The sequence below is a fragment of the Dromiciops gliroides genome, chromosome 1 (genome assembly GCF_019393635.1).
Source record: "Dromiciops gliroides isolate mDroGli1 chromosome 1, mDroGli1.pri, whole genome shotgun sequence".
In the NCBI taxonomy this organism is placed as follows: Eukaryota; Metazoa; Chordata; class Mammalia; order Microbiotheria; family Microbiotheriidae; genus Dromiciops; species Dromiciops gliroides.
In genome coordinates, this window is record NC_057861.1 from 340,854,811 (window position 1) to 340,863,761 (window position 8,951).

Sequence of the window (8,951 nt, forward strand, 5' to 3'; positions counted from 1 at the left end):
GTACCCTTCTGACAACCTTACCAAACCACCATTATTATGTTAAATACTGTATGTGTTTTATATATAACGCCCATAAGGAATGTTTAGTATTAGTTGACAATTGATTGTAGTGTCAATGAGGCAGCTGGGCTGTGGAGTGGCTAGCATGTAGGACTTCCAGAGAGAAAGAACTTAGTTCCAATACAGCATCAGACTGTGGGGCTCTCGGGGGAAATTATGCAAATGCCCTTATCTTCCTTGTGCTAATCTGTAAAATGGGGAAGCTAATAGCACCTACCCAACAGGATTGTTGTGAAGATCAAATAAGATTGCATATCTAAAAGGCTTTGCAGGCATTAAAGTATCATATAAATGTTAGTTGTTGTTCTTGTGGTTGGTATCTTCATCACCAAATGACTGGCTAAAAAACTAACCTGTTCTGAAAATTAGCAAAGCGCCTCTAGTTTCTACAGTGCCTAGAATACTGGCCCTGGAATCTGGAAGACTCATTTTTGTGACTTCAAATCTAGCCTTAGACACTTGGAAGCTATATGACCCTGAACAAGTCACTTAACCTGTTTGCCTCAGTTTCCTCATCTGTAAAATGAGCTGGAGAAAGAAATGGCCAACCACTCCATTGCTTTAGCCAAGAAAACTCCAAATGGGGTCACAAAGAGTTGGACATGACTGCAATGACTGAACCACAATGACAACAACAACAACAACAACAACAAAACAGAGACTGAAGGAAAGTTCTAAATAAGATTAGAGAGATAGGTTGGGGCAGTTGCTGCCTGGGAGTTTCTCTTGCTTTATCTCTGGTCCCCCATGGCTTCACAGAATCATGACCCAGCTGCTGCCAGTGCAGCCTCCCCGTAAGTGGCCTGAGTCTGGGGCGGGCTCGGCCTGCGGATCTGTGGGCAAGAGGTTACAGCAGGAATTGATGACCCTAACAATGTCTGGAGACAAAGGAATTTCTGCCTTCCCAGAGTCTGACAATCTCTTCAAATGGGTTGGGACCATCCATGGGGCTCCTGGGACTATATATGAAGACCCGAGGTACAAGTTCTCCCTGGAATTCCCCAGCGGCTACCCATATAATGCTCCCACTGTGAAATTTTTCACCCCTTGTTACCATCCTAATGTGGATACTCAAGGCAGTATTTGTTTGGACATCCTCAAGGACAAGTGGTCAGCTCTATATGATGTCAGGACCATTCTACTATCTATCCAGAGCCTGCTGGGAGAACCCAACATTGACAGCCCATTGAACACACATGCTGCTGAACTTTGGACAAACCCCACAGCCTTTAAAAAGTACCTGCTGGAAACCTACATGAAGCAGGTAACTAGCCAGTAGCCCTGACCCCAGCTGCCCAGCCTATCTTCCCTTCATCTTGTTCGTATGTGTATGTGTGTGCATGCATCGTTTCCCCTTCCTCATAACCTGTCTTTTCTCTTCTGTGTAGGACTGTATCATTTTTCCTTTTTTTCTTAAACTCTAGTCCAGCCCTCAACATTAATGTATAAATAAATTTGTTTTTGTTTGTTAAAAAAAAAGAAAGAAAGATAGATTGGAGCTTGGTTGTGAAGAACTTAAAAGAGGAACAAAAATTTGATTCCAGAGGAAATATGGGGTCACTGGACTCACTGGATAAGGGAATGATTCCGTCTGGTATGTAATTTAGGAAAATCATTTTGGCAGCTGGGTGGAGGATATACTGGAGAATGAAGAGAAAATTCATAACTCTCCATTGTACCCCTGTCTTAAAAGACAGACATAAAATAGGACACCTTTTATCTATCTCCCCCAGAACTAGACAAACTGCACTGCATGTTGTAAGCCCTAAGTGTCTGCTGAGAAAAGAGACAGAGACAGACACAGACTGAGAAAGACAGAGAGAAACAGAGACAGGAAAAGTATACAAGCACAGAGATGGATGATTTTAGTGAACTTGGTCATGAATAAGGCTCTGGTATTATTATAACTAGAGTAATGGACCAGGAATCGAGACAATCAAAGTTCAAATCCTGCCTCTTAACATTCCCTACTTTGTGACCATGGATAATTCTTCTAGCCTCAGTTTTCTTGCCTGCAGATAATAACTATAGTATCTACCTCACAAGGTTGTTTTGCAGAAAAAATGCAATTGATAGACATATGATTTCAAGGGAAACTGATATTGTTAGAGTCAAATTCTTTTATTTCAACTGTCTCCAGTGCCCAGAAAAATTCTGCCATCACTCTTCATTAAGTTATCCTGTTGGGTCAACCACTGAGTTCCTGTTTTCTGTATTTAGATATAGCACAAACAGCAATAGGCATATGTGCATACCATAAGCCCATTTACTGCTGACAAGCTCACTAATTTCTTAGCTCAGTTTACCAACTATGCCAAATTTCTCAGATTCTCTACAATGACTCATGAAGATCCCCACCTTGTCTAAACCCCCTGACATAAGAGAATGTTTATCATATAAGAAGGCTTCCATTTTTTTTTCTGTTTCAGCGTTCCCTGGGTGAACCACACACTAAGTTTTTGTTTTCCATATGAGTGACACCTCCCAGAACAGAGATGATTCATATACTTTGAGCACAATAACTATCACCTTGGTCCAATGTTTGTATTTTCCCCGATAATTCACTACAAGGCCAACTCTCCTTACCACCTTGCCTCCCTTGCTACCACATAGCTCCCTGTTGGAAGATATACTACTGGCTTAAAACAGAAATACAACAGCAGTTTAAACAAGAGTAACAGTAATAGAGCTGTCAACAAAAGGAAGAGAAGGGTCTTTCTTTTATAACACCTAAGGCACAGGCTTAGAGAGAATTTTTTGACCCAATGTTTCTTTCTTAACAAATACTGTACTTTGATATCCTAGTCAATACAAATAGTGAGTAAAAAGTATAGGTGTTTTCCTTTTAATTAATTCCATAAGATAAAATTTCATACTGATTCAAATATAGGGCAAATTGTCCATCTCCCAAATCCGAATTCAAAACAAAACAAAACACAACTGAATTTATTCCCACATTCAGTGATATTTTTCAGTATTAATCTATACACTATTTTCCCTTTAGAGATATAGTGTTTCAGGATTTTGACCTATATATGAGGAGCAACTTAAATCTAGACTAATAGACAGGATGCTATTTTTCACATAAGAATAAGAGTAATTCTGAAGGTAATTTCCATATGTGCTGTGTTTTATTTAAATTACATGGTCACCAATTGTTTTTTGTGGTGACCAAATTGTGTTTGTTAAATTATTACTAAATTAGATATTAATTGATATTGCACCAGTTTTATCTGTAAGCATTTATTATTAAATAATATCACATATTAAAGTATTGACCATGTGTCTCCCTCACTTCCCTACTGGTTACAGGCTTACAGGCCTAAACAATTACATACCCAGCCTATTGAGACAAGAGGGCAAGGAGAGAGGATGTGGAGAGTTAAAGAGATTCTAGGGAAGAAGAAAGCAAGCAAGTCCCACATGTCCCAGTCTTTCTTTCCTCTTTTTGGTAGAGGCCAATCACCATACATTGATCTAAGCTAATTGGTTAGCATCATTCAGCTCCATTGATTAACATGACTTGGGGGGGGGGGCGGTGTTGGTCTAAAGATCAAATTCCAACCATCTGTGTGTATTTCTCTCCCTAGTTAATCAGAGGAATCTATCTGCATTCCTTTTGTTAAGGTGCCCAGCCAGGTTTCTCGTGTGAAGGGGAGAGAGTAGCAAAAATTAATGTCTGAGTTTCTCCTAGAAATCCATTATTAATAATTATTTTCTCACAGCTGAACCTTTGAAGTAGAATGTTTCTCTTTTTTTGGCCTTCCATTTCTATTGCCTTCAAAATAAATGGCCTGAGACTATCCCTGTCTGGAAAGTTCCTTATGCATAAAGAAACAGGGAGAAGAGCACTCCAAAAGACATAACTGATCCTTCCTTTCTGCACTCTTCAATCTACCTGCCATGCATACCCGCTATGATACATACACTAGAAGTACTGTTTAGGCCAAATGAAAGTCCATCACCTGTAATAAACTGGAGCCGGATTTTTAGAACAGAGACTTTGGTACTCATTGTGTTTTACTTGGTGGAACACCAAGGGGGATGAGCAGGTAGATATTACAGGAATATGCCTGACTTGGCCAGAATTAGGTAAATATACACTTCAAAGGAATGTACAAGCATCCTGGTTCTAGACTCAAATATAAGAAATGATGTGTTTCTTAGAGCACATTAGGACAAGTCAATAAAACCAGACATGGTACCATCTAAATGATAAACATGTTCATTCATCACTTTAGTTTATCAGCCAGGGCATCCAACTCCAGAGACATGGCTTCAGTGTGAAAGGATAATAATGTTAATCTCATGTTTCTAACATTTCCCTTTAATTTTGAGCTATTTCAAGGAACAGCTAGCTCCACACTTCCCTGGCTCTTCTTCCTTATAGATACTTCAAGCTCCCCAGCTGTCCATCCATGCCTGCAGACACTTATAAGTAAATGTACAACTAAAAGAGAATTTCATAACAGATCCTTACAGGAGCTGAAGATCTACTAATAATGAATTTTTTAGATAGCTTTGACAGTTTTGCTCCTGGAATCTTCAAGGAGAAGGCATTTTGTTTCTGAGCTACACTTTGAAGTTCTTCCCCAGACTTGACCACATATTTATATTTGTCCAGGAGGTATTTCATTTTAACTGATTCCTGGCAGAAATCTTGTTTTCTTCTTCTACTTTTAGTATTGGTAACCCTGCAAAAGGAAGAAGACCCAGAATAGACTCCTATGCTATAACCTTAGGAGACTGATCTCACCTTTCTTTGCGCTCCAGCTCCTCTGCCTTGGTGGCACGAAGGGCCATTCATAGGACTTAAGGAAATTCAATTTCAATTTGTATTTTTTCAATGTAATTATGATGTCCCAGGCATGGGTAGGGTTAGAACTAGTCTAGGAATGGTGTGGGGGGGGAGGGTGGGGGGGGGACAGGTTGGGAAATGGAGGGAAAAGCATTTATTAAATATGTCTACTAAGCACTTTATAAATATTATCTCATTTGTTCCTGAGAACAACCTTGAGACATAAGTGCTATTAATATCACCATTTTATAGTTGAGGAAATTGAAGCTAACAGAGGCTAAGTTACTTACCCAGGGCCATATATCTTGTGTCTGAAGGGCTCTATGGATTGAGGCACCTAACTACCCACTAAGGGGAAAAAATGATGTAGTCCTTTTTCTGAAGAAACAGCCTCTACTATATGAGATGAATAACACATTTAATGTACATATACCAAGCTTCTTGAATACAGATCTGAACCTACAAGCCCATCAACAATCACAGTGTATTGCAGTGGAAAGAGCACTTAACATGAAAAGCCAAACTTGGAGACAGTGGATCTTAGTTCAAATCCTGGCTTTGTCACTTATGTTTTATGTGACCATGGGAAAGTCACTTAATGTGCCTAAGCTTCAGTTTCTCATCTATAAAATGAGGAAGTTGGACTCTATTGCTTTTGGTATCCCTTCCAGTTCTAAATCAATTCCAAAATTATGTGTTTTTCTACCATTTTAGTGTGAGATGGCCTGAAAATAAATCAATAGCTGCTCATTGAAGAAGTCTGTATGTTTGTCAAAAGTATCTCAGTGTGGAGATTAGAACAATTATCCCTGAAGAGATAAAGTAACAAAAAAAGGGTTTATTAAAAATTTCAGGTAGAAAAATAATATGTACAATGATTTTGGTAATGGAAATGAAAACAACACTAAACAACCAGCATCTAAACTCAGATTATATGCTGTCTAGCAACACAAATTTATCAACTTCCTAACATTTTCTAGGCACTAACATAGACATTGAGGGTACAAAAACAACAAATGAAATAATCTGTATTCCTTTGGATCCAGAGGAGAAATGCTGAAACATAACTTATTCCAAATAGTAGAAAATGAGGGATGATGGGTGCAGAAAATATTATCTGCACAGTAAGAGGCAGGCATGTTAGTTACTTTGATTAAATTAAAATGGCATTTATTAATTGGCTATTTTATACCAAGTCCTCTGCTATATGAGGAAATAAGGACAAAAATAAAAGAGTAGCTTATATTTTTCTATTGAACTAAAGTTGCCCTATGAGAAAAGTTCCAAAGAATGAAAAATCATCTCAAGTACTCTGTCAAGGAACTACAGGTAGGATCCAGTCCTGCCATATGACTCCCAGAAACCTTATTAAAGAGCTCTACCATAGCATTTTGGGACACAGAGATTTGAAGAAAGGACTTTTTAGATAGCCTGAATTTTAGTGGTCTTTCCTTTAACTGGAGAATTTCTCTTAATTTTTTTTCAAAAAATGTGGTCAAAGAAAGTAACAAAATAGCTTTGCTAACTACTTTACTTCTAAGACACTAAGGGGTTATATATTGGGAAGTAACTTATGTATTTTTTTTAAAAAGGATCAATATAACTTTTCCCCCAATTTCAGTTTTTCTGTCATATGTTACATTTATACTTGAAGTATCAGAATTAGTACTAGGTTTTAATTAAATTATAAGACTAGGTTTATGAAGGCTGCTAGATGATGCAGTGGAGTGTTGATCCTGGAGTCTGGAAGACTCAGCTTCTTGAGTTCAAATCTGGGCTTCGGCACTTACAAGCTGTTACCTTTGGGAAGCCACTTAACCTGTTTGCCTTAGTTTCCTCATCTGTAAAGTGAGCTGGAGAAGGAAATGACAAACTACTCCATTATCTTTGCCAAGAGAACCCCAAATGGGGTCGTGAAGAGTTGGACACTACTGAAAAATTACCAAAGAGCAAATGTTCATGCGACTTATTTTTAATAATTCTGGAATGGTAGCTTTCCCCTGTGGTTTAATATTCAAAGGGGTAGGGATGCAGCATTAAAACAAATGTAGTTGAATTCAATCAAATCATTGGTCAGTAACAACTAAATGAAAAGGGTTTTTTTCCTCCCCTAAAATAACTAGCCATTTAAATGTAATGTTTTTGTTTTGTTTTGTTTTGTTTTGTTTTTTCCAGACTTCCTCCCCCCGCCCCCCATGTGAAGGTATATTATGAATAGAGTGGACAAGTAGATCCATACTTATAAGTAACCTGACTTTAAAAGAACACACACACACACACACACACACAAATGTGACTATTCAAGTAATGAAAAGAAGTTGTGTGAACTTATGTGTAATGGGTGCTTGGGAACTCAAGATAAGGGATCAGGGAAGTAGAAGAAAGATGATGAGAGGGAAGGAGCTCTGTGTCAAGAAACAATGTTAACTTATTCAAAAAAAGCTGTGGCCCTGCTCTCAGGATGGGGAGGGGCAGAAGGGAGGAAGAACTCTGTTGCTCCTCTTTTCCTGGTAGCAAAAGGCTCTTCCAAACACTCAGATTGGTAATTGTCTACACAGTTGTTGCCTCATATCTTCTTGTTGGATAAGCCAGTATCTAAACTTAGATACTATGCTATCAAACAGCACAGATCAATTAAGTGTCTACTATTTGCTAGGCACTATTCTCAGGCTGTCCTATAATATAGGTTAGACAAGTTTTTGAGTATTAGATGGGAAATGTAACCACATCTTCAAAACATTGTTTCTTTCAGAACTTGACTATGTGTGTGACTTAATATATGATTTAAAACATGGCATATTGACTATGCAATCTTTAATAAGATGAGGCAGATTAAGTCATTAGGATTTTGGAATTTGTAGAACCAATGATTTTTTAAAAAAAATTAATAATAATTCCAAATAACTGACTTAAAATTTTTTTTAAATATGGTGTATTTTAGAATTGGAAACTACTGGTATTAGTCTGAGAATAACATTTCACATTTTTTTGATGCTAAACTTTCTCACGAGTACATACTGTTCCTATAAGAGAACAGCATCTGAATGAATGAATGTGTGGCTATAGCCATGTCCAAGATTCCTCTCAGGGTTGAACATGAATTAACTTAAGGAAATCCCCTAGACTCTGGAATGTTGAGATTAGATTCATTGGTACTAAGGTTCTTAAAGAATTATGGGAGGTCTTTGAAGTGCTCTAACTCTTCTCTATGTGGAGTCAATCTGAATTCCATTTCAGAGTATCCTATAAATATTTCCACTTTGAGATTTCCTCTTGGTAATCGCTTACTTTTGTTTTGATTTATACAATTACTTTCCATGTTTCTAAGCCTTGTTCTCCATCAAAAACTCAGTGCTTTGGAAGTGCAAAGTAAATTTTGTATTTAAATGTTAACTGGTAAGGTAAAAATGGTGTCAAGGAATCTGTCATTAATTTAAATTTATGTAAGGGAAAACCATTTTGAATTATGGGAAAACCTGAACTAAGCAATTGTTTTTTACATGATGAGTCATGCAAAACATCTCCACATTAGCCAGGTTGTGAAAGAAAGCAGACAAAAACACTTCAGATTAAGAAACTATCAAAAAAATTATGCTTCAATTTGTTTTCAGATACCACGAGTTCTTTCTTTCTAGACGGATTGCAATTTCTATAAGTCCTTCAGAGTTATATTGCATCATTGCATTGAAAATAACCAAATCCTTCACAGCAGATCATTTTACACTATTGCTGTTATTTTTTGTATACAGTACATTTCACTCTGCTTCAGTCCATGTAGGTCTTTCCAGGTTTTTTTTCTGATAGCATCCTGTTCATCATATTTGTTTGTTTGTTTCCTATAAAGTAACTAACAAAAAAGAATTACATTTCAATCTGTATTCAAATACCATCAGTTCTCTTTCTGTATATGGACTGCATTTTTCATAAGACCTTTGGAGTTGTCTTGGATCATTGCAATGCTGAAAATAACCAAGTCATTCACAGCAGATCATCTCACAATAATACTATTCTTTTGTATACAGTAAATTTCACTTTGCATCAGCTCCTGCAGGTCCCTCCAGGTCTTTCTGATAATATCCTGCTAATCAATTAA

At 37.4% G+C, this 8,951-nt stretch overlaps 1 pseudogene; it reads left to right on the forward strand.

Moving 5' to 3' along the window:
• Positions 1–807: 807 nt before the first annotated feature.
• Positions 808–1,339, forward strand: LOC122736401 (annotated as a pseudogene).
• Positions 1,340–8,951: the final 7,612 nt, after the last annotated feature.